Here is a 27,271-nt window from a genome sequence, read left to right as displayed (position 1 = left end):
TTGTACTAGTACGAAATCAGATTGGAGATATCTGCAAATATATTATGACTAGTCATATTCCTCCATTGACTTCCATTGAAAAATATTTGCAGATATCTCTAACTGAGTTTTGACTCGTCACAATTGTAATTAGAGATATCTCTAACTGAGTTTTTACTAGTCATACATTTGGAGATGTCTTTAATTCGTAATATTTAGAGATATTTACAAATATATTTGAAGATATCTCTAATTAATTTACTAATAGTCGAATTACAGTTGTAGATATCTTGAATTGGATTTTTGACGAGTCAAAACTCAGTTAGAGATATCTGCAAATATTTTTCAACGGAAGTCAATGGAGGAATATGACTAGTCATAATACTATATTTGCAGATATCTCCAATCTGATTTCGTACTAGTACAATTGTAATTGCAGATATCTCTAATTGTCATTCTGACAAGTCGAATTATAATAATCACTTGTCAAAATATATAATTATATCTCTAAATATATTTATGGATAGTCAGAACAAGGTTTAAATGTTAAAACGGCTTGCCATACGCTCTCACTCAGCAGCACAGTGCAGATTTCTCTAGTTATATCCTTTCAGTCGTTTGATATGCAGTGACATGCAGTCAAATATTTCGCCAAACAGTCCTTAGGGATGCGGGGACACACAGTCAGATATTTTACCGAACAGATCCGCCACTTTTGGCGCTCATAAACAATCATTAAGCTCTTGTGCTGCAGGAATGAGGTCTGCTGAAGGCGCGCAGCTGGAGTGCTGTGAGGAGTTTGCGTCTTTAATAAACTACGGCAGTTTGCGATTACTGAACAGTAAGAATGATTAATAAATCCATATCAAACAGTCCCTTAAAAGTCACGTCTCGCTTTCGGTTTCGGGCTTTGGCGCGTTTCGCGCTCACACACAAGCGTACCGCGCCAAAGCCCAAGTGTACCGCGCTCAGGCACACCTCTTCCAACCGGGCCAGGGCCGGCCAAGTGAACCGTGCTTGAGCCCGATTCAGCGCACTCACACTTCTCAAACGATCCGGGAAACGGGCCTGGGCACGGTACGGATGGCATAGTGTGAGTAGGCCCTTAGGTAACCTGCCGTCCGCGGTGGTTGATACCATCACTCAGGCTAGAGCCCCCTCCACGAGGCGCGCCTACGCCTTGAAGTGGAGTCTATTAACTGAATGGTGTGTCTCTCGCAGAGAAGACCCCCGATCTTGCCAGATCAGTGTTGTGCTCTCTTTCCTTCAAGAGAATTTGGATAGCAGGCTGTCGCCCTCCACTCTCAAGGTTTACGTTGCCGCCATCTCTGCTCACCATGATGCGGTGGCTGGCGGCACCGTGGGAAAGCATAACCTCATCATCCGGTTCCTCAGAGGTGCTAGGCGAATTAATCCAACTCGCCCCCCTCTCATGCCCTCTTGGGATCTCGCCCTCGTTCTCACGAGCCTGCGATTTGATCCCTTTGAGCCACTCAATTCAGTATTCTTAAGATTTCTTTCCCTGAAGACAGCTCTGCTGGTCGTTGGCCTCCATTAAGAGGGTCGGGGACCTGGAGGCATTTTCGGTCAGTGACTCGTGCCTGGAATTCGGGCCGGATTATTCTCACGTTATCCTGAGACCCCGCCCCGGGTTATGTGCCCAAAGTTCCTACCACTTTCTTAGAGATCAGGTTGTAACCCTGCAAGCGCTGCCCCCGGAGGAGGCAGACCCAGCCCTTTCCTTACTTGTCCAGTTCGCTCCCTGCGCATTATGTGGACCTTACTCAGTACTTTGGATCTTCTGAGCAGCTCTTTGTCTGTTATGGCGGACGGCAGCAGGGAAGTGCCGTGTCCAAACAAAGATTATCCCACTGGATTGTGGAGGCCATTCATGTGCTTGTTTAAGCTGAGGTCAGCCGCGTCCCCCGGGAGTGCGTGCGCACTCCACTCGGAGCGTTGCATCCTCTTGGGCGTGTGCACGCGGCGCCTCTTTAACAGACATTTGTAGAGCTGCGGCCTGGGCGACACCCAACACATTTGCAAGGTTTTACAATCTGCGAGTGGAGCCGGTGGGGTGTTGTAGCACGCTTGCGGTGCCTTTTTTCCCTAACACGGAGAGATGTGCACCTTCCTGTCTGTCAGTAAAGTTCCCCATTCGGTGAGCCCTGCAGATTCCTCCGAGGCCCCCAGCACTGACTCAGCGGAGTCACTCGTTGGCCCACTACGTTAGGTCTGCCCGCTGGTCAGCCCGCGTTTTTGGGTATAGGTGCCTGCTATGTGCGATCCCCGCTGGTGATCCCCATATGCTTTTTCCGCCACGGTTAAGTCCCCCCCCCCCGGGTGGACCCGTGCCTTCCCTATCCGCTAACCACCTTCTTATGCGCACTCCCCCTCCTTAGGGTTAGTCCATATGTAATTCCATTAGTCTCCCTATTGGGTGCGGATGGTCTCCGCAGCGTGCTCCCTACCGGGATTGCACGCTTCCTAACGTACTGTCGTATTTTCCTAGAATTATCTAGACGCTAGCGACTCCCAAAAAAATATACATATTCCGTAAAGCTTCTTTTGAAGTGGGGATAAGTTAGGGCCAAGGGCACGTTGGAGGACCGCGCCTTCCATGATTTGGGTGCGTCACGCTTGCCTGACTGCCCTCTCATCGGAGGCCTTGGTAAGGTGCAGTCAATATGGTGCTTTCAATGGACTCACATACGTGGATTTAGAACATCAAATCCACTTACAGCACTGGAATTCCCCAACCGAAGGGGAACGTTCGAGGTTACAGAAGTAACCCTTCGTTCCCCAAGCAGGGGAACGGAAGTGCTATACTCCGTTGCCATAATGACTGTCCCTTAGCTGTTTAAAAGTCTCTTCAGCTAAAAAAGGATGGCGTTTGCTGGCGCCAGGTGTGCTTATATGCTCAGTTAATTGGCAATGCAGCACACCTGCGCAAGCTTACGCTGCCAATTCATTGCTTTCATTGGCCCATTCAATACTCTTTCAGACAAGTAGGTTCTGAACCGAATCTCCCATTCATGGATTTAGAACATCAAATCCACTTATAGCACTTCCGTTTCCCTCCTCGTTACTTCTATAACCTGGAACGTTCTCTATAATAGTACTACAATATGCTGTCGCATTTGTTAACAAGATGTTGTAAATTCTATAATGTATAGTATACAGTATAATATAACCTTCAATATAGTATGGTTTAAAACCACTATAGTTTGTACTATAAATTACATTTAATGTGAGATAGCATGCAAATAGTGCAGATTACATATTAACAATGAAAATCAGCTGATCGCTGTACATTAAGAAAAGGCAACTACGTTTTAGTTAATTGGGACATTGTTTAGGCCTAAAAGTGTACGTTAAAAAGCAATGCAATCTGATTTTGTTTATCCAGATGGTGTGTACAGATGTTTGTTTTGCAGTTGCACGCTGGCTACTGTGTAAGTACTGACATAATCGTAGTCCTAATCATCCCAATTTAAAACCCTAACAAAGTTTGATATTATCAAGGCAGCCACAATGTATCAGCAAACAGATTGTGAGATTTAAGATCCCAATCTCATAATACCAGATAACTGGCCCTAGACAAGATTTTGTTTCACAGATTTTTAGTAAGGGTAAATCTGGGATAAATCTATCTAAAATGCTTGTAGTGAACTCGGCTTAATGTTATCTGACAGTAGAAAATAAGATGAGACTCAAAACAGAAATAAAATTTGTGTGGTCCTGTACCGTCAAATTGGATAGAGCGAGAAAGAATAAACTGGAATCACAAACTGTTATGTGAAAATACATATGTGATTAATCTTGTCAAGCCTCCACTAAAGAAGACTCTGAAGCAGAAGAAACCTCCAGGAGACGTTTAATTGCTTAGGACGCTGTTTTTTTTACCCTGCATCATGGGATTGGGGGGTTTGGCTAGAAGCCTTGCTCTGCAGTAGAGAAATCAAAAAGAAAGTGTAACATGAAGGGCATGTTTTTCACTGTTTGACTTGGCAGGGAAAGAGGAAGTAAACACCTACGCTCATTAAGACAGCCGTCAACTGATGGACCAATGGAGATGAATAGAGCAGCATGGGCAATGTCCTGCATGGGTAAGATTTATTATAGCAAGTACTTTCAAGATAACAGAACCAGTGAATTCTTGGAAAAACTCACTTTTAATACCATTAACCTAATTTCTTTTAGTTTTGTGTAAGTTTAAGACCAGTTTAAGCAAACCTTTCTTGTTTTTTGGGTGAACAAAAGATTTCTTTATATCATACATTTATCTAATTTAAAAAAATCTGATTTTAAATACACACATAAAATCTTAAAGATTTTATATGGATTTTTTTTAAAGTGATTTTATTTAATTTGAAATAAGATTTTTTTTTTTTTGCCATCTATAAAAGTCCATACAACCACAGTTCTACAATGCATACAAAAATAACTGGGAAAATGAAGCTAAATGAGCTGCAAATAATTATGTGTCACCAGCACGCCACCATTTGTGTGCTTATGTGGCATGTGTGTGTTATAAATGAACAGCGCCAATTACATATCAATGAAACTCTACTGTGCGGACATGAAAGCCTGGCCTTTCCTATTTCCTAGAATAAACTTCATTCATTCATAAAAGCGGGAGACTGGCTATGAACGGAAACTTAACTGCAAAACCATATGCCTAGCACTCACACACAGACACACAGACACACAGACACACACACACACACACACACACACACACACACACACAGCTCGGAGAGCAAAAGAGCAGCACACAGGCTATAATTCCCAGCATTCCAGAGTGAGCGTCCAAGCCACGCTGACGTCTGTGCGTCTGGGAGGAACGCCGCTATTTACCACCACAAACTTCCTCTGCCTGCACATCATTCCGACAGGAAGACGCAGAGAAAGAAAGGGGAAGATGGCATGACTGCTCTCTATTTAGGCAGCATGCTAAGTCAGCCTGAGAATGCCCTCTGTCTCCACCCTAATTCTGGTGCCAATGCGCCTCGCCGCAACGAATAATGGCCGTACGTGTGTGCCAGGCTGCGTGAGTGTGTGTGAAAATTCCTCAGGGGTTCAGGGGTTATTGGACTGCGGGAGAGAGCTGTAATTATTGCAGTAGCAATGAGATCATGGCCCCCTGTCTCTTAATCTAATGAGGACATCAGTGTCAGCAGTAATCAGCACGATGCAGACAGACAGCAACAGCCATGAACCGCCGGCAAACTCAATCCACAAGACGTAAACAGAAAAGGAAATCAAGATTAGACAGATTAAAATGAGACAGGAAAGAAGAAACTCTTAAAGCCAGTCAGTCAAAGTCCCAAAGGGGCAGATCAGACAAAACTTTAAGTTCTGTGGTTATTTACAGTATTTTGCAGGAACTGTCATCGATGGTTCCATGATGAGCTTTTAACATCCATGGAAACTTTTATTCCACAAAATGTTCTTTACTGTGGAAAAAAGTTATTTTAATCATTTAAACTGTGAAACTTTTCACTCTTATCCCTTATGTACTGTTAGGGATATTTTCATACACTCTGGGGTGATTTTGTGTCTTAATTTGGCCATAACCTTTTCTGTGTTTCAGCTAGCGGAATGATTTTTTGTTGACAAATCTTATTTTGACTCATATTTTGAGAAAATGCTTCGAAATTGTAAAAAAAATAAAAATAAATACAAATACCTTAATAATACTCTGGGAAAATTTACTACCCTTTTGTTATGTTAAAGATGAAAACATCTACTAAATTAAACTGCTGTAAAAATGCACCAGATTAAAAAAAAAATTAACCCTGAAGAAAACTAGTAAAATGTTTTGAAAATTACATAGTTTTAACTCTTTAATTGCCAGATTCATAAATGATGCCACTGATTTGATGAAAAAAAAACACACAAAATGACGTATTTTCAATATAAAAAGTAATTGTGAACTGGATTTTTTTTCACCTTTTATCAAAGTCTTGGACGTGTGAAAGAACATTCTCTTTGATGCATTGTTATTGATTAATTTTATTTTTTTTTCTCCCCCTAATTTACTTCTGGTGGCTGTGTTTGCACCACTGTAACCACATTTTTTATAGAAAAACTATGACACCAGATAATCATGCATTTTTGATTGTTGGTGGTTTTCCTTGTTGGGAAGAGGTAAAATTTGTCATTTTTACTGTTGATCATCAGTTGTCACCATTAACCCTTTAGATAGGCCTGTATAAACAAAAAGCTTTATTTCTCAATTTTATATGAAGTATAACAGCAAATTAAAGTGTGTGTGTATGTGTGTCTATGAGTGTGTGAGACTATAAGTGACCTTTACGCACTTACCTTAATGAGTCTGAGAAAATCTAAATATGCATCTCAGGTCTCAGAACTACGTGGAGTAAATAAAATCAAAGACTGTGTATTTACGCACCATCAAATGTGGTTATAATGGAAGTCAATAGGGTAAAAACAGAAACCAACAGTAAATTTGAAAAAAAAATCAAATCTAACAATGCATCAAAGCCAATATTGTTACTAATCATTCACGTGTCCAAGTCCACAATAACTTTTTCTATTAAAAATATGTTTTTTTGTGTTTTTTTTTTTTTTTTTTACCAAATTAGTGACATCATTTCTTATCTTAATTAAAGAGAAAATCCTGTATTTTTAAGAACATTTAGTATTTTTGATCAGGACTGAGGTTGATTAAAAGATTTATGCAAAAAAAAATATGGGAAAAAAAAAAATATATATATATATATCTGATGCATATTTTACAGCAGTTTAATTCAGTGGGTGCTTTCAGCCTTAACATAACAAAAGGGTAGTAAATTTGAACAGTGCACAAGGGTTAATGAGATAGTTCATTAAGTGGTTACAAACCTGTTTTGCTTTATTCAACCACAGAAAGAGATTTTCTAAAAAAAAAGCTGGAAACCTAAATTATACTATAGAAGTCAGTGGTTACACATTTCCAGCTTTTTTTCAAAATATCCTCTTTTTTTGTTCAACAGAATAAATTCAAATAGGTTTGAAAAATGTAAAGGGTGACAAAATGATATTCCATGCTATGAATCATAGGTGCACTATGCCTTTAACTTATACCCTTTCTCCACTGGCAAGACCCAGGTGCTAGTTCAGAGCTAATACTATTGCTGGTTCAGAGTTTGCTTGGTTGGTGAGCCTTCTAAGAACTGGTTTGTTTTTCCACTGGCTAGAATGCCTTCACAGAGCCTAAACTTATGTCACTGAATATGTCACTAACCTTTTCTAGCAATGCTTGCATGGAAGAGCTAAAAACAAAAACACCATCAACAATGGTGGATGTTGCATTCCTATAGAGATCCCATAGATATGTATTTATGATCCTACATCAACATCCAAAATTGTTCCTACAAAGGATTATTACGAATGGTAATAATGTATTTAGCTTTAATTTTTAGCTTCTATTTCAAGTTTAAATGTTTCTGGTTTGTTAGGGGTAAAACCTTGACAAAAAGCCCCTGACCCAACAAGTTCTTACTTTCAGACCAGCAGTTTTGGTGCTACTTTGCTGGCACTTTTCCTGGTTCAGTTTGTTCTTCTCATGCAGAAAGAACAAGAACGTAAAGAATTTGAAATTAAGCTCGGAACAAACAAACTGCCCTTTGAAAAGAGGTATGAAAAGTTTTTTGGTGAGCCAAAAATACATGTTTTTCTATGGTGTCATAGTAAAAAACCCTTTTTTGTTTATTCTTTTTTTTTAAGAGTATAAAGTATTAATCATACCTGATAATGAGTTCCAAGAGGTCAATTTTGCCTTGTTGAGAAGAAAAGAAACATAAATAAGTTGTACTTTGGTGGACTGAATTTTATAGGGTTTAATGTTAATGCTTGTTTGGGACACGTGGATTTTTGAAGAAGAAAGTGAAAGATGCTCAACCAACAAGTAGCCTAAAACCTCAAACTATTTCCTTGCACAGTCTGTAATCAAAACAAAACAAATGAGAACAACTGCGCACACAAACCCGGAGATCATACTGCAGTACAAATTGAGTTTATAAATATACAACTTGGCACAAACTAAGTGCTGTTTTCAAGAATTTTTCATGATATAAAAATATGGCACCGATTTTAAATAAGAGTTCAAACAAGTAGATAATATTAAGTGACATTCATTTTAGGCACAGTATTCTAAATGTTGACTGTTTCACTTATATTTCATGAACAAAAACCATTTAAAACAAAAGATTACAGTGAACAGTTGTACATCCCTAAGCAATGATTCAATGTTTTTGAGTGAATCAATGATTCAATGATTCATTTATTAACACATGAATGAATTAGCTATCTGAACAAATCAGTTAAATGAATAACTTACACATTCATACAAGTCACCACATATTGGTGGTTTACTTTAATATTTCCATTTTTTTAAAGTAAAGCAAATTAACTATTTAAAATTATTTGAAGTCTAAGTTTATAAGACTATTTATGCAATTGTAGTTTTTTAGTGTAAATGCATTCATGCATCTTACTACGTGTACTAGGAGATGAGCTTCCCTCCCTCCAGGACATCTACACCAGGCGTTGCATGTGGAAAGCCACGAGAATTATCAGCAACTTCAGCCACCCAAGCCATAGACTTTTTTCTCTGCTACCCTCAGGCAGACGTTTCCGCAGCATCCAGTCACGCACCAGCCCACTGAAGGAAAGCTTCTTCCCTCAGACTATCAGGCTGACAAACACTTAACACACCCCACACAGACTCTTCCATACCCCTCACTGCACACCATCAATATGTAGCATGCACTGCACTTTAACCAATACATTCTTAAAACAATACTTCCTACAACTATGGGTACACCTATTCAATGTACATATCGATGTAAATTTTACATTGTCCTTTTTTCTTTTCTTTTTCTTTTTTTGAGGAGTATGCTGTTATATTTTGCACTGTCATTGTATTTGCACTGTCTGTATTTTGCACTGTCATTGTATTTGCACTGTCTGGAGCCAGTGATTAGATGCTGCATTTGAACTTTGTTAAACTGCTTAAATACATCTAAATTATACTTTTTTTTAAATGGAAAGATATTTAAAATCGCTAGCAGCACTATAGTGTCTTATCTCAGCATGTGGTACTTGTTGGGTGGTTGTGTGAATTTTAACATTTATTATTTTGTTAGTGTTTCAAGTATTTTTTGTACATTTAATAACAATAAACAATGACCAAACTGACTTTCATTGACTGTAAAGAAAATGTTCTATATGTATAAAATAAGCAGATTATATAGATTTGATTCATCATGGAGGTGAACAAAATTAAGAATTGAAATTACCAGGTGAATTATCCTTTTTCGAAAGAATTTTCATCTTATTTGTATTTCTGTTTCATGTGGCTGTTTCATGCCTCCACCTATTTTGCTTAAAAGCAGACATGGCTTTACCGATCAAAGATTAACTGACTCGCTTGTTTGCGAACCACAAAATTCCACAGAAACTCCACAAAATTAAACACCTGTTCTGTACTTCCCCCCTCCACAACCTAAAATGCTCTTTTACTGAATATTCTATATTATTATACACACACACACTTACTTATAGTGTTCAGCATAAATAAGTACACCACTCGCAGATCTTCGTTTTAAATTAATATTTTCTATCGGATACTTTAACTATATATTTGTGCATATGCATTAATTAGTCAGTAGCAAAGCCAAAATTGAAACTAATCTAACAAAACAACTCAACATTGGTGCAATATTGACATCAGAGTCCAAAATTTGGTACACCCAAATCAATATGTTGGGGCAAAATATTAATTAACAATTTAATTAACATTTTAAAAAATTAAAACAAACATAAAAATATATACATTGCTGTTAATGTAAACTTCGTTGTCCCCTTTTAGGGCAATTTGTTCTGCAGCGTAATAGATTTGCAACACATATATCATACCACACATTTAAGACAAACATTAAACAACATTAATAATACTAAAAACCAGAAGCCACATCTTCCCATATTGTTAACCCTAACCTTCTGAGACCTATTAGTGAGGAAATCCAGTAACCAAGTAGTCATACTTGCATCCACACCAAAACTCGACCTCAGCTTGTGTCCCAACAAGTCTGATGGAATTGTGTTAAATGCCAAACAAAAATCTACAAATAATAGCCTAGTATGATTACTACTGACTTCCAGATATTTATACACCATAAGGTCAGTGTTTCATCCTGCACCCCTCTACCCGTTCTTTAGGAAAATAGCAATGGATCGAGAAATGATTCAATTTTTTCCAATAACACCCCTTTTACTAATTTATAAAAGACTTTTATAACTAGTGAGGTAAATGAGACTGGTCTATAGTCAGATATGCTTTTAGGGTGGTTTTATTTTTGTACTTGAATAATAATAATAATATAATAATTAAATAATAATAGACTGTTTCCATTTGCCAAAATTAGTTGAAATGTTGTAGTTTGTAAATGATTTCTTTTTTTGCAAGAACTCATTTACATTTAAATGGCTTGTCGTTTATTCCTAAAGACGTTAAGTGACCAAACTCTTATTTTAACTGATTAATACATTAATTATTTTAAATGATTAATAAAAATGATTTATACTGATTAATACTTATTTAAACTGATTAAATAAAACGTTCGAGGTTACTAAAGTAACCCTTCGTTCCCCGAGGAGGGGAACGGAAGCACTATAAGTGGATTTGATTGTAAAATCCACGCATTGGGAGGTTCGGTTCAGAAGCTACTCGTCTGAAAGAGTATTGAACGGGCCAATTAAGAATGAATTGGCAGCGCAAGCCTGCGCAGGTGAGCGGCATAAGCAATCAACTGAGTATATAAGCTCACCTGGCGCCAGCAGACGCTATCCTTTTTAAGCTGAAGAGACTTTCAACAGCTAAGGGACAGTCATTATGGCGACGGAGTATAGTGCTTCCGTTCCCCTCCTCGGGGAACGAAGGGTTACTTTAGTAACCTCGAACGTTCCCCTTCGGGGGGAACTTCAGCACTATAAGTGGATTTGATTGTAAAATCCACGCATTGGGAGCCCATTGAAAGCGCCATAATGACTGCACCTTACCAACACCCCCGATGAGGAGATAGTCAAGCAAGCGTGACGCACCCACATCATGGGGGGCGCGGTCCTCCAACGTGTCCCTGGCCCTAATTTATCCTACTTCAACAGAAGTTTTACGGATTTATATATATTTTTGGGAAGTCGTGAGCATCTAGATAATTCTAGGAAAATACGACAGTACGTTGGGAAGCGTGCAATCCCGATAGGGAGGACGCTGCGGAGGCCATCCGTTACCCAAGGGGGGATAGATGGCAGAATTTACATATGGACTAGCCCTAAAAAGGGGGAGTACGCATAGCAAAAGAGTGGTTAGCGGAGAGGGAAGACACGGGTCCGCCCAGGGGGGGGGACTTAACCGTGGCTGAATAAGCATATGGGATCGCCTAGTGGGGACCACGCATAGCAGGCACCTTTACCCAAAACGCGGGCTGACCAGCGGGCAGACCTACAACGTAGTGGGCCAGCAAGTGACTCTTCCGCTGAGTCAGTGCTGGGGGCCACGGAGGAATCTGCAGGGCTCACCTGATGGGGAACTTTACTGACAGATAAAAAGGCGCACGTATCTCCGTGTTAGGGAAAATGGCGCAGCAAGCGTGTTTCAACACCCTACCGAATTGTTTCCTCAATCACCAAGGGTTACCTAATACCCTTGAGGAAACCGGCTCCACTCGCAGATTGTAAAACCTTGCAAATGTGTTGGGTGTCACCCAGCCCGCAGCTCTACAGATGTCTGTTAGAGGGGCGCCGCGTGCGCGCGCTCGAGAGGATGCGAAGCTCCGAGTGGAGTGCGCACGCGCTCTCGGGGGACGCGGCTCATCTCGGCTCTGATAGTGAAAGAAAGGCATCCACATACTAGTGGGAACTTATTTCGGTACGGCACTTCCCTGCTGCCGACCGCTATAACAGACGAAGAGCTGCTCAGATGATCTAAACTCTGAGTGCGGTCCGGATAATACGCAAAACGCGAACTGGACAATAAAGAAGGGCTGGGTCTGCCTCCTCCGAGGGCAGCGCTTGCAGGCTCACTACCTCGTATTAAAACGGAGTGGTAGGAACCTTGGGCACATATCGCGGGCGGGGTCTCAGGACGTGAGAGAAGCCAGCCCAATTACAGACACGAGTCACTGACCGAAAATGCCTCCGGGTCCCCGACCCTCTAATCGATATCAACGCGACCAGCAGAGCTGTCTTCAGGGACAGAAAGATACTGAGTCGAGGATCGAAGGGATCTGACGCGGCTTGTGTAGCGAGGGCGAGATCCTAAGAGGGCATGAGAGGGGGCGGGGTGGATTAATTCGCTTAACGCCCCTGAGGAACCGGATGATGAGGTTATGCGTTCCCACGGTGCTGCCAGCCACCGCGTTATGAGAGCGGAGATGGCAGCCACGTAACCTTGAGTGTGGAGGGCGACAGCCTGCTCTCCAACTTCTCTCGGCGTAAAGAAAGCACAACGCTGATCTGGCAAATTACGGGGGTCTTCTCAGCGAGAGACACACCATTCAGTGAATAGACTTCACGTCAGGGCATAGGCGCGCTCGGGGAGGGGGCTCTAGCCCGAGTGACGGTATTAGCCACCGCAATCGGAGGTTACCTAAGTCTTCCTCGCGTCTAAAAATCTCCAAAGATCGGCGAGGGTGCCAGGTGGTGCCCTGTCCCTGAGAGAGTAGGTGCTCTCTCGAAGGGACTGCCAGGGGAGGGCTATCGCGAGGGAGAGCTCTGACATCCAGGTCCGGTTGAGCCAGAGGGGCGCAACCAGCAACCTGTTCCTCGTCCTCCCTGACCTTGCACAGTAACTGCGCGAGCAGGCTCACTGGGGGAAACGCGTATTGCGCGTGCCCCGAGGCCAGCTGTAAGCCAGTGCATCCGTGCCGAGAGCACTCGGTCAGGGAAAGAACAACTGGCAATGAGCGATCTCGGGGGAAGCAACAGATCGATCTGGGCTTCCCCGAATCGCGCCCATATCAGCTGAACAGACTCGGGGTGGAGTCTCCATTCTCCAGGACGCAAGGCTGCCGTGAGAGCGCATCGGCTGCACGGTTGAGCTTGCCTGAATATGAATGGCGTGCAGCGATTTCAGCCGCGGATGACTCCAGAGGAGCAGACGGCGGGCGAGCTGAGACATGCGGCGAGAGCGCATACCCCCTATACGGCTGATATACGCCACCGCCGCCGTACTGTCCGTCCTGACCAGCACGTGTTGCCGCTCCAACACCGGAAAAAAACGGTGGAGAGCGAGGAACACTGCCAACAGCTCCAGGCGATATGCCAATGCAACTGGGTACCTTTCCACAGGTCCGCAGCCGCATGCCCGCAACGCACAGCCCCCCAGCCCGTGTTGGAAGCGTCTGCTGAAACGACAACAAGACTGGACGCCTGTTCTAGAGACACCCAGGCCTGTAGGAACGAGGGGTCGCTCCAAGGGCTGAGGGCGCGGCGACACAGCGCAGTAACAGAGACTCGGTGTGCGCGCGCGTGCCATGCGCGTCTGGGGACTCGATCGTGAAGCCAGTGCTGAAGTGGTCTCATATAGAATAATCCGAGCGGCATGAAGCGGCTGCGGATGCCATATGCCCCAGGAGCCTCTGAAATAGTTTCAGTGGGACCACTATTTTACTGTCGAGCTCTCTCAGACAGTACAGCATCAGCTGAGCGCGCTCTCCGGAGAGGCGCGCTGCCATGGTGACCGAGTCCAGCTCCAGCCCGAGAGAAGAGATCCTCTGCACGGGGGCGAGTTTGCTCTTTTCTCGGTTGACCTGAAACCCCCACAGGTGGAAGTGCCAGAGCACTTTGTCTCTGTGCATAATCAACTCTGTGCATAATCAAAAGAGAGGGCAAAATTCAGACAGTCGTAAAGAAATTGAGTATGCAGATGCCCGCGAGCCGAAGGGGCGCTGAGGCACCCTCCGCGGGCTTGGTGAGGACCCGCGGAGACAGAGAGAGCCCGAAGGGGAGGGCTTTGTATTGCCAAGCTCGACCTTCAAACGCAAACCGCAGAAACTGTCGGTGGCGAGGAAGAGTGGAGACATGGAAATACGCGTCCATCAGGTCTAATGCTGCAGACCAACCCAGAGGACAAACGCACCGGAGGATGCGCTTCTGCGTGAGCATTCTGAACGGCAGCTTGTGCAGGCAGCGGTTCAAAACGCGCAGATCTAGGATTGGCCGTGACCCACCGCTCTTTTTGGGCACGATGAAGTGTGGGCTGTAAAACCCGCTCTCCATCTCGGCTGGAGGGAGCGGCTCGATTGCATCCTTCGCCAGGAGGACAGCAATCTCCTCTCGCAAGACAGGGGCGGACAGGGGGCTGACCCTGGTGAATACACACCCGTGACTTGGGGGGCCGTTTCGCGAACTGAATCGCATAGCCGAGTCTGATTGTGCGTATGAGCCACCGCGAAGAGCTGGCCCGCGCTAACCAGGCAGGCAGAGCTCACGCTAATGGACTCATCGCTACAATCGCTGACGTACCAGCAGTGGGGCAGCGCGGAGTGGGTGTGCTGATCCGGGAAGCTCGCGGGTCCCACGGAAAAGCTGGAGGTGAGATATTTGCTCTCACTCCAAACCCGAGCTCCGGAGGGGAGGCTCGAGGGGTGGGAGAAAGGAGACCGTCCTCCCAGCGCTCATGAGCCACTGGCGAAACGCACCGAATCTGCAAGCTAGAAAGCATAGCGTCCCAGACTGGCAGATTTCGGGCTGTCACATCTGGGGAAGTGAAAAGTGCCCTTTCATAATGTTTTCATGGCAGTAAAAAGTGCCGTTGGAAATGGGGCCCCGCCCTTCAGCGGGGAAAGAGCAAGTTCCCTCTTCTCCAGATGGCCTGTCCCAGGGGCGCTTCGCGGTCCGTTGCCGGACTTAGCGGCGTTCTGGGCAGGGGGGCTGCCTGCTTCCGAGGTGCCCGACGCGCTCGCTTCGCCGGAGGCGTGTGCGGGGGCGGAGCAGCTCTCGTAGGCGGGCGCCTTCGGCGAGGAGCAGGTATGAATGGCACGGCGGGCGGAGCGGGCTACGGACCGCCGATAAGACATCACCCACCAACTGCTCTCTCACCGCCTTGAATTCCTGGGTGAATTCACAGACAGTGTCGCCGAACCTGGCTTTGGATATGGGGAAGTCAAGAAAGCGGACTTTGTCGACTTTGCGCATATCAGCCAGGGGTGGCGCTCCTGGGCCACTAATGTGGACATCGACCTCCCCAACGCACACGCAGCGGACTCAGTAGTCCGAAGAGCTAAGTCGGCGGCGGTGCGAAGCTCGTAAGCCTGGGTTGGACCCACCCTCGTGCAGCTCGGCCAGCGCCTGCGCTTGGTAGCGCTGGTAGGTGGCTATCGCATGCAAGGCGGAAGCAGCCTGGCCCGCAGCTATGTAAGCTCTAGCTCCGAGGGAGGTAGATAACTTACAGGCTTTGGATGGGAGACGAGGCGGACCCCGCCAAGAAGAGGCGCCGCGCGGATTTACCGCCATCGCGCACTCAACCTGAGGAATCGCCACATACCCCCTGGCTGTTTCACCGTCAAGAGTGGTTAGGGTGGAGGAACACGCAGCACGGGCAGAAAAAAGTGCTTTACAAGACCGCGTGAGCCTACTGTGCACCTCCGGGAAGAAGGGAACGCCCCTCTAGTCGGTCCAGCCGCGGAGCTGGGGGATAAACCATCTCCAACCCACGGCCGAAGCAGCCCGGGAAAGCACGGCTAACATGTCCGTTTCAGGATCCGTAGTGACAGCGCTCACCAGCCCGAAGGGGGCGATCATCATCGGACAATGAAAGCCCACCCTCCGATGCCGCATTGGACATCTGGTCTCCGGTGTCATCGGGCGTAAGGGCTACCATCTGTTAGACGGATCGCTTCCCCCGCCCGAAGCTTGGATGGAGCGCTTAGAGGAGCGGGAGGTCCGCGGGCCCGTGGGCGACGGATTATCTCTCGCTGAAACCCTCAGATCTGCCCGAGTGCCCGCTGCAGAGAAGGGGACAACTGGGGTGGTTCGCCCTTTTGCAAAGGCTAACCGCGATGTTGCGCAACAGTCATGGCATCGCAATGACGACATGAACTGCCCGCGAGCAGCGCATTAACATGCTGGACCCCCAGACATGTAACGCAGTGCCCGCGCCCATCATCCGAGGACAGGAAACCACCGCATCCAGAAACGCACAGTCGGAGCGCCGTCCTGATAAGGACGTGCTGCACGACTGTGTTGCTCTTTCTGTGAAGTTTGCAACTTTATACGCACCGCTCTGGAGGACCGGACCCAAAGAACGCCAGGCAAGGGAGAAACCCAGCTCGACCGTCTGCCACTGCGTGTACACACTCTGGACCGGGAGAATGCTCTCGTTCGCTCAGAATCGCTGGTCACAGCAGGAGGAACCCTCATCGACTCGATCAGAAAGTCTCTGAAGCGAAAAGGATAGCGTCTGCTGGCGCCAGGTGAGCTTATATACTCAGTTGATTGCTTATGCCGCTCACCTGCGCAGGCTTGCGCTGCCAATTCATTCTTAATTGGCCCGTTCAATACTCTTTCAGACGAGTAGCTTCTGAACCGAACCTCCCAATGCGTGGATTTTACAATCAAATCCACTTATAGTGCTGAAGTTCCCCCCGAAGGGGAACTGACTTGTTTAAATGCTCTGAAATACATTGGCTATATTCACTAAGAAATAGGTAAGAATATTAATTTAATAAATGTGGTGTTTATTCATGCTGAGCACTGTGTATACATACAGTATACCAAACAGTGTGGAGAAATTCTGTCATGTAGACTAGTTTAGTAGAGCTTTTTACTCTATTTTTGATCAAATAAATGCACTTTAGTAACTTTAAAATCTTACATTAGCAACCAAAAACTTGTGAACAGAAGTGTATGCACGATTATAATGTATAGATTTATGTGCTAAATATCTTAAGAAAAGTATTCACACTCTCTATATAAAACAAATCAGGCAGTGTAACTTCTAGTATGCATGTGAGAGAGGAAAATTAAAGGTGTGTATGACTGTTTTGTGCTTGTCCCGACTGCACGTGGGTGGAACAAAATGGTCGAAATGGCCTGAGAGAGCAGACAGTGAGACCATCAGACAATAAATGCAGTCATAATCCTCTGACTCACGGTCTTGAGGAACAACAAATCACAAACATCCACTTATACACAGTACAGATATTGACAACAAACATCAGCTTTCCTTTGCTGCTTTCCATCAAATGTTGTCGCTTGTTGTAAAATTTATATGGAGTAAGTGATGCTTCAATTCCCTTCGAAACTCTTTTGGTTTTTATGAGATAATTTACATATTTGTAACAATGTCGTAAAGAGTGCTTTGGGAAAGGAAATGACATTTAATGGAAGTAACTTTCTGGTATGAAAGTGCATGACTCATCAAATAGTGAGCCCACAGATTCAATACAAACACACACACACAAACACACACACACACACACACACACACACACAGACACGCACACACACACGCACACACACACACACACGCACGCACGCACACACACACACACACACACATATGCACTGCACGCAAAACTGACAGGATGACGCCCAGACTGTCTGCTGATCTGTTTTATGTCATTACTTCTACATTTAAATTCCATTACACTTGTAAAAGTGTTCCTGCACTAAACACAGTAACAATCATCCCTCCTGTTTTGTTAAATTGGGCTAACATGAGAATGTTTACCTCTACCACAAATTTACCAGTGCAGATTAAAAGCATAAAAGGTTAAGAATGAGTTCTTTGCAATATGTGAGGCAGATTACTCGAATACAGAAGCAACCAAGTTTGACATTAGCATGATATTAAACATAAAAAAGTGCCTGAATGGTGAGTAAAATAATGTACTTTCCTTTTTTATAGATTTTTTTTTACCAATATTGTAAAATAAATGCTGTGATTTTAACTGTAAAACCAGTAAAATGCTACAGTAAAAATCTGGTACCTGATTAACAGCAAGTTTCCTTATACCTGTTTTTATTTTTTGTTTTGTTTTGTTTTTACGCTTTTTTATTATTTGTTTTTATTTTTATTTTACTTGTTTCTTTTATTCTTGTTTATGTAAAGCACTTTGAATTGCCATTGTGTATGAAATGTGCTATATAAATAAACTTGCCTTGCCTTGCCTTGCCTTGCCTATAATAAATTGGCATTCCAGGAAAAGTATAGATGTGAGTACTTTAAAACATTGGTAACATACCATAAATTAATACATTCTTGTAACAATTTCTACCATATTTTTAGGGGTAAAATTCTGGCATCCACTGGTTTTGTAATTTTAAAAATATTTTTAAAAACACACAAATAATGCTTTAATACATTCAGGTAAATATTGCAAGTAATTTTGCAACTACAGTGCATCCGGAAAGTATTCATAGCACTTCACTTTTTCCACATTTTTTTTTTGTTACAGCCTTATTCCAGAATATTTGCAAATTCATTAAAAAAAATTTTGAAAAATCAGATGTACTGTACAAGTATTCTGTAATACAAGTATTCAATTATTTCTGTCCTAGAGGTCTACAGTTAATTTCTTTTGTCTTCATGCTTGGTTTGTGCTTTGACATGCACTAACCTTGGGACCTTATATAGACAGGTGTATGCCTTTTCAAATCATGTCCAATCAACTAAATTGACCACAGGTGAACTCCAGTTAAGCTGCTAAAACATTTCAAGAATGATCAGTGGAAACAGAATGTATCTGGGCTCAATGTAAAGCTTCACGGCAAAGGCTGTGAATACTTTTGTACATTTCATTTTTCAGGATTTTTTTATTTTTAATAAATTTGCAACAATTTCAAAAAAATATTTTTTTCACATTGTCATTATGGGGTATTGTGTGTAGAATATTGAGGAAATACAATAATTTAATCCATTTTGGAATAAGGCTGTAAAACAAAATTTTTTGAAAAAGTAGAGTGCCATGAATACTTTCCGGATGCACTGTACATTTCATGACTTGCAATGGCGTATATGCACGGCTAGTGTATTTCAGCCAACAGTAAACTTCTGGTAAAAGGTTTATGTGGCCTTTTACAAAATCAATGTTGTAATTAAAATACAATCAGTTAAATAAATCAAAGCATTGATTTATTTGGTCATAAAACGAGATGATAGATCATGTCTCCTATGAAAATACTTGGGTAAAATAAATTGTTATATCCTAAAGACATGGGGAAAATTCAATTTAATGCTGTGCTTCTTGTCTAGTCCGAGACCCACTTTATATTGTATATCTATCAGGCAGCGAAGAACACTGATTTGTCAAGAAATTTGATTTGTGCAAAATGAGAAGCATGGCGATTTTGTAATGGAAAGACAGTTCACCAGAATCACTTGGGCTGGCTGACTGAAAATTAAAGGTTTCTGTGCATATACCCCATTACAATTTTTCTTCAATCCAGTCACACTAAGTGCAAGTGTATATAGGGTCTTAAACAGTTTGAATGGGTCTACTTTTGATTACTACCAGAGACCAGTGACTACAAATTCATTCATATAGTGTAAACGTTAATATGGCTAAATATATTCAAACAGCCAATTGAATGTGAATGTAGAATGTCTATGTTTTGATAGTTGTCTTTAATGTGATCAGAACCTTAACTCTCAGTTGAGAATTAGTAAATAATCAGAAGACTGTAAAGTTATAGTTAAGGTTACAGTTAGTAAAATAAGTTGATGTGTACAACCAAAGTTATAATATTAAGTCGAATACATGTTGTAGAACCATCAAATTAAACAGTTTGACAATTTTAATTACAGGCTACTAACACTCTAATGACTGCTAGTTGGCATTTCAGTTCAGTTCCAGCTCTTAAATCAGGAAGACTGTTCCCAGGTATCAGAGTCTGCCCGACTAGACTATTAAACAGATTCTTCCCACAGGCTGTTAGAGCCCTCAACTCCAATCATCTTACCCACCTGTGATCCCAGCTCCCAAAACCAAGACCCCCTCTGTTCTCCTCTTCACCACACCACACAAAAACCTCAAACCATTATGCAGTTCTGAGTGTGCCTCACACAGGTGAGTGGGTTTTTTAAACCACTAGTAGAAAACACTTTTTCATCTTTCTGACACTTGCACCAGTTTGCGCATTTGCAACACACTTTCTTACAGTTACACCATATCTCTAAAAAAAACCATTGTGCATTTCTGAAATGTGATTCCTCAGAGGTGAGTGGGCTTTTTACACACTCTTTTCTCTATATGCACTGGACACTTTAATTAAGCTCTATCGTACAAGGACTAAATAAGGAAAACAATGTTTACCTGAGAATGGATGTAAAATCATGTTTCACTACTTGTTTTTATTAGCCTTAAAATACCTTTTGCACAATATTGTAATATAAGTTATATTTGCTATAATGAACAACATATCTAAAAAGGACTATTAAAATAAAGTGATTTTTAAAGTTCCTGATTACATGGCACTCTGGAATGCTTGAATCTGATTGGTCATGTCAGTCATGATATTCCAACATTTTCCAGATAACAAGGACTGAAACTAATAGCACAGGCCCTTCCAGGTACTCTGAAGCATCAGTGAATACATTCACAATCATATTTATATGCTTGTCTGTCACACCACTATTTTCTCTGCCACCATCATGACTGAATCATACATAGGTTAATGTATGCAAGGTGGCATGGTGGCTAAGTGGTAAATAACCATTTTCCAACAATAAAATATAGATAAAGAATAATAGAAGTACAGGCTGTAGAAGATGGAGCTATACTTGTTCCACATCCATCAGTGTTTAGATTAGATTAGATTCAACTTTATTGTCATCACACGTGTACAAGTACAATGCAACGAAATTCAGTAGTTGATGAGGGGCGAGTACACCCAGAACACTGCATTACATTTCAGAACACTGCTTTCACCAGAAAGATCTGTGTATCGGTGAATGTGGACATTATTGCAATGTGGGCATTGCTTTCCAAAAATACCCAAAGTTGCAATAGAAAAGATGCTCTCCCTCTCTCTCAGACTATACATACTGATAAAGTGTGCTTGGAATGCACACATTCCAGAGCTGCTCACGTTTTTATCCATCATGATAGCAGAACCTCCAGCATGTCTGAGTGTTCTCTGCCCATTTTACTATTTGCCACGTGTATCTAATCTACGGCTCCATTTGTTCTTATCTTTTCGCTTCACATAGAAACATGAACGCACACACACTGCACGCCATCAAATACTCAACAGCCAATTCTGTTATACAACCACCTGCATTTATATCAAGACAAAATCTTCTCAGCACTTCCTGGTAATTTTTTTGTTCGTTTGTTTTTTAAAGATAAATAAAAAAAAATTAAAAATAAAGAAATAAATACATATTTTAAAAGAGCTTTTGAGTATGTGGCACAACTTATACTCCATTATGTGATATTTACAATGGCTAGCCCTGTACTGAACATGCTAAAAACATAAAACACCAATATAATAATAATAATATAAACACCTTAAATATGTATTAAAATATTTGTAAGTTTTAACTTCATGCAAGCAAATTTTTAAAACAAGCTAGCAATGTTCATCCATGCTAGCATAGTCTGAGAACATGCTTAAAACATGGAAATGCGTGGTAAAACATGTTGTCAACAAGCTTTGTCTTACTAGCCATGAATTAAGCATGCAATAATAATTAGTTACTGCTAGAGATAAATGTTGCAGAGAAATGAATTAATGTTAACAATGTGCTAAAATGCAAAACATCTGATAGTAGTTTGTTTTTATATTCTAAACTGTCATTTGTCTGATGCAATAAATAAATAAAAGGGGCGAGGCAGTGGCGCAGTAGGTAGTGCTGTCGCCTCACAGCAAAAACGTCGCTGGTTCGAACCTAGTCTCAGTTGGCGTTTCTGTGTGGAGTTTGCATGTTCTCCCTGCATTCGCGGGGGTTTCCTCCGGGTGCTCCGGTTTCCTTCACAGTCCAAAGACATTCGGTACAGGTGAATTGGGTAGGCTAAATTGTCCGTAGTGTATGAGTGTAGGTGTGAATGTGTGTGTGGATGTTTCCCAGAGATGGGTTGCGGCTGGAAGGGCATCCGCAGCGTAAAAACTTGCTGGATAAGTTGGCGGTTCATTCCGCTGTGGCGACCCTGGACTAATAAAGGGACAAAGCCGACAAGAAAATGAATGAATGAATGAATAAATAAATAAAAAGAGCTTTTGAGTATGTGGCACAACTTATACTCCATCATGTGATATTTACAATGGCTAGCCCTGTACCAAACATGCTACAAACATAAAACACCATCTTAAATATGCATTAAAATATTTTAAAATCATATCTTTATGTTAGTAAGGTTTTAAAACAAGCTAGCAACTTTTTAATTGAAAGTAGTATAGTGTCAAAATGTTATGATAGAATTAAAACAGGCTAGCAACATGTTCATCCATGCTAGCACAGTCTGAGAACATGCTTGAAACATAGAAATTCAAGGTAAAACATTCTGTCAAAAGCTTATTCATATCAGCCATGAGTTAGACATGCTATAATAATTAATGCTAGAGCTAAATGTTGCAGACCAGCTAATTGATGCTAACAGTGTGCTAAAATGACAAAAATATGATAGTAAAGTTTGTCTTTGTATTCTAAACTGTGATTTGTCTGATGCAATAAATAAATAAACAACTCCATTCTGTGATATTTACAATGGCCAGCCATGTATTAAACATGCTAAAAACATAAAACACCATCTTAAATTTGCATGTAAAGATGTGTAAGCTATATCTCCATGCTAGTAAAGTTTTAAAAAAAGCTAGCAATTCAATTCTAGGTATAATGTTAAAAGGGTATTAGTGTTAAAACATGCAAGCAACATGTATCCATGCTAGCATAGTGTAAGAACATTCTAGAAACATGCAAATTAATGGTTAAAAACCAACACAATCTCACGGCAATTCGTAACTTTTTAATTTAGTGGCTAATTCGTACAAATTTGTATGATCTAATTCGTACATTTTAGTACGATTTGCGTATCCCCCAATGACGGTTGGGTTTAGGGGTGGGGTTAGGTGCCACGCCTCCTTTTTAAAATCGTACATTTTCTTACGACTGAACTCGTACGAATTCGTACGAATTAGCCACTAAACTGCCAAAACGTAAAATACTTACGTTTTCTCGTGAGATCAGGCATGTTGTCAACAAGCCTATTTATACTAGCCATGAGGTAAGCATGTTAGGAATTACTTATCATAGTAAAGTTTATATTTATATTCTAAACTGTCATTTGTCTGAGGTAATAAATAAATCAATCAATCAATAATCATTAACACCACAATTTGTGGTAATTAAATCAACAAATAAAAGTAAACAAACGACAAAATATTAACTATACAATGTATGGTTTCCTCTACACAAAAGTGGACACAACACGACAATGCGTGCAGATCATCTGAAGCAAATGTGTTTGGTGGATCCAGTCTCTGTGGCTTTGAAGCGAGGGCTGATGAATCAGATGAAGCATGAGGAAGCTCTCTGGCTACTGCGCGTCCAGACCAGCCCTGACATGTACTGCATGAGTATGTGTGTGTATATTGTGCGGTTACTGACTAGATTAGAAGCAGCAGTTGCAGGAGATTCTTGTTTCCCCCAGAGCGTTTGGAGACACAAGACTGAGGCGACAGGAACCTCAGACCAACAGAGACCTTCTGTTACACACTGACTAAAACACTCTCAGCTACCCGATCTCCCGATAACACACACACACACACACACATGCTCACACATACACGTCAATGCCCAGAAAAGCCTTTATACAATTTCCTTTCAAGTCTAATGAATGAAAATGCAAATAGCGATGTTTATGAAAATGGTGACAAAATAGTGTTCATTAGCATTATTAACAAATAATATTGGCTGCTTTTTCCACAGTACAAACTGTACAGAGTGTTGTTTCTGTTCTAGAACATAAATTAAATACGGCTAAATTGTATTCAAATGACAACACAGTTCATTTTGATGACTCCCTTTAGACATTCTGTTGACTATGTGAGTTAATTTGGAACTACATGTCAACTAGTAGGCATTAAAACATTAGTAGATGGTCTGCCTAATATCTGCTAACACTTTATTTGAATGGTCCTTCAGCAGATGTCTAAACGTGAGTGGTATGTCATACTAACCCTACAAAATAGTGTTCATTAGTATTATTACCAAAACATATTAGCTGCTTTTTCAACATTTACATATTGTGTTGTTTCTGTTCTAGAACATAAAATAAATTCAGCTAAACTACATTCAAATGACAACACAGTTCGGTTTGATAACTTCCTTTTAGACATTCTGTTGACAATGTGAGTTAATTTGGAACTACATATCAACTAGCAGGCATTAAAACATTAGTAGATGGTCTGCTTAATATCTACTAACACTTTATTTTAATGGTCCGTCAGCAGATGTTCTAAAAGTAACTGGTATGTAATTTACTATCCCTACAAAACATTGTGCATATTAACAAACCATATTAGCTGCTTTTTCTACAGTACATACTGTATAGGGTGTCGTTTTTGTTTTAGAACATAAATTAAATTCAGCTAAATTATATTCAAATGACATCACAGTTCATTTAAATGACTCCCTTTAGACATTCTACAACATTCAGGCATTAAAACATTAGAGGATGGTCTGCTTAATATCTGCTAACACTTTATTTTAAAAGTCCCCCAGCAGATATTCTAAAAGTAAGTGGTGTGTCATCTACTAACCCTAACCTTTACTCTACAAATACTCTAAGTTGGTTTAGATGAGAACCATTAAAATACTTTTTAATTCAATTATTAAGAAATTTTAATAAATAAAAACATCCTTAGTTATATCCTACAACTTTTTATTTATTTACTAAAAGAACAAATAAACATTTAGACCCAAACTTTACAGTGCTTATTCTGTGTTATTTCCTTATTTTCTTACAAATTGTTATAATCCTCATTAATACATTATTTATTGTGATTGTAAACCATATTTAGTAATATCCTCCATTTTTGTTCAAAGAAATGGCTTCTTTTATTAAAAATATACATTAACATTAGATCACAAATAAGGTAGCACCCACTGAGTGCATAAAACTATAAAAAATTATCAAATGTATGTAATAAATATGTTATAAAATATATATTATAAAACTGAATAATATTTATTAGACTGGCTAACATCTATTTAAGCATATTCACCAAAAACATATTTAGTGATAAAATGTATTTATAAGTAAAGAAAAAAATTTTAATTTAATGAAGTCTCAAATATTTGGTTGACAAAAAATGCAAATCTCACTACAAATTAATTTAAATCACTATTTTAAAAAATAGTATTAACTAATTTAAACTCAATTCAATGAAAAACATATATTTAATAATATCCCTCCATTTCTTAACGAGTAAATCTTCAAACCAACATTTATTTTAAATTAGACAGTAAAAAAATCTAATTACACTTTAAAAAGCATTTAAATCCAGTATTTTGTAATTTAAAAAAATACAAATCTTATAAAGATATGTAGTAATTCCTCATCAGGTTGACAATCATAAAATTTCATATTTTCAAAATTTAATAGATAAGAAAATATTATGAAAAATTGGTTTGAATTGAATGTACTGTATATCAGCTACTAATTTGTTATGCTACATAGTAACGCATTAGGTTGACGTCTTCTAACTGAAAAAAAAATATTAATGAAGTAATTATTTCAAACAGTTAGCTTTTGTATATTGTATTATAAGTATGAAAGATGTAGTGCGTATGTTTGTCTATGTTTGCTCCTGGTGGGGTGTGTGCATGTGTGATAGTCAGGGCTTTTGGGGGGAGTTATACATGTCTGGATATCGTTTGGATTGGAGTCTAAATATTTACATGACCTGAGTTCATTAGTCGAAATGGAAGCTTTTCCTCAAATCACACAAAATATCCATCCATTAGTACGGAAAAGCACTTAAAGCTAAGTGCTCTTTTTTCTCTCCGTTTTTACACATGCGAGCACACACACATTCTTTGTCTATCTTTTTGTAAAAGGGGCATTTAGTGGGGCCACCCTTTACACAGCTGTCAACTGTCTTTAAAATGTGTCCCATGTTCAATTTATAGATCTATAACTCAAGAAGATGACTTAGATGTTCATTTAATGTATTCATTACCTTAACATATTCACTGAAAGGTCAAATTAAATAAAAAATAAAACTGTTAGTGTGCACTGTTAAAAGCAGCATGAATTTGTGAAAAACACAGCATTTTCTTTCATTTTTTTACATTTCATACTCACTTTCATTTCTCTTTTTGAACAAATTTTTTTTTCACTTTTAGGACCTTACCTCAGTTCCTCTTTAAAACGGTATATTTCATTCCAGTGACATCCTGTGAGCAAAAAATCTCACATTATTTTTTTGACAGGCTCCATTTAGTGTGGAAGGCTTCAAATTTGTTCTACTTTTTAAGTAAATTAAGTAAATGTAATGTTAATGTTTACTTTTTCTTACCTAAATGAATTATAATTATGTGAATGTATTGGTTTGGATATAAGAGTTTGTTTAGTAAGTAAGTTAGTTTGTAAGTATTATTTTGTTTTTTTGTGACACTGTTCAAAGACAATAATGCTACAAGATTTATTTGTTTCTGATCATGGACATTGTGATGTTTATATATATATATATATATATATATATGTTTATATATATATATATATATATATATATATATATATATATATATATATATATATATATATATATATATATATATATATATATATATATGCATGCTGTTATTATTTAGGCCGATGCTGTTAAAGAAATACATGTGCAAAGTGTAAAAAACAGTAAAATGTGACACTTTTATGTTTTTTTAATTGTTATTTTTGCCCTTTATGGACCTATGAGTAACTTTTTTCTGTATCCCATGATTCATGTTTGGTTTCCCATTTATTAATTCTTTTGAATTGCTCTGGCAAGTTTTAATGTGGAAAACTGATTTTAACAAAGTGACTTTTATCAACTTTTATTATTTATATTTAGCCATTTGGCAGTATTTAGTGTAAAGAAAACATGTCCAAAAATATATTCAAAATTATACAAATTGTTACATTTTTGTACCATAATTTACATGACCAACCTAGACAATATACAATTTCAAACTAATACAAATATCATTAAGACTCATTTTGATTGACTTCCAATCTTAAAGATCTGACAACTTTTGATGTTTGGAAATCCCATTATCCAATTCAAAAGTGTACTGTAA

The 27,271-nt window shown here is 40.3% G+C and overlaps 1 long non-coding RNA gene across 5 annotated transcripts in view; it reads right to left on the bottom strand.

Annotated features, from left to right (window-relative positions):
* LOC147834466 (uncharacterized) overlaps positions 1–27,271 on the bottom strand; it is a 171,341-nt gene that overhangs the window by 53,712 nt on the left and 90,358 nt on the right. The window lies entirely within an intron of this gene.

This window comes from Danio rerio, chromosome 12 (assembly GCF_052040795.2).
Source record: "Danio rerio strain M-AB ecotype USA chromosome 12, GRCz13ab, whole genome shotgun sequence".
Taxonomy (NCBI): Eukaryota; Metazoa; Chordata; class Actinopteri; order Cypriniformes; family Danionidae; genus Danio; species Danio rerio.
Note: the sequence above shows the minus strand (reverse complement) of the source record. Positions and strands in the feature narration are given on the sequence as shown.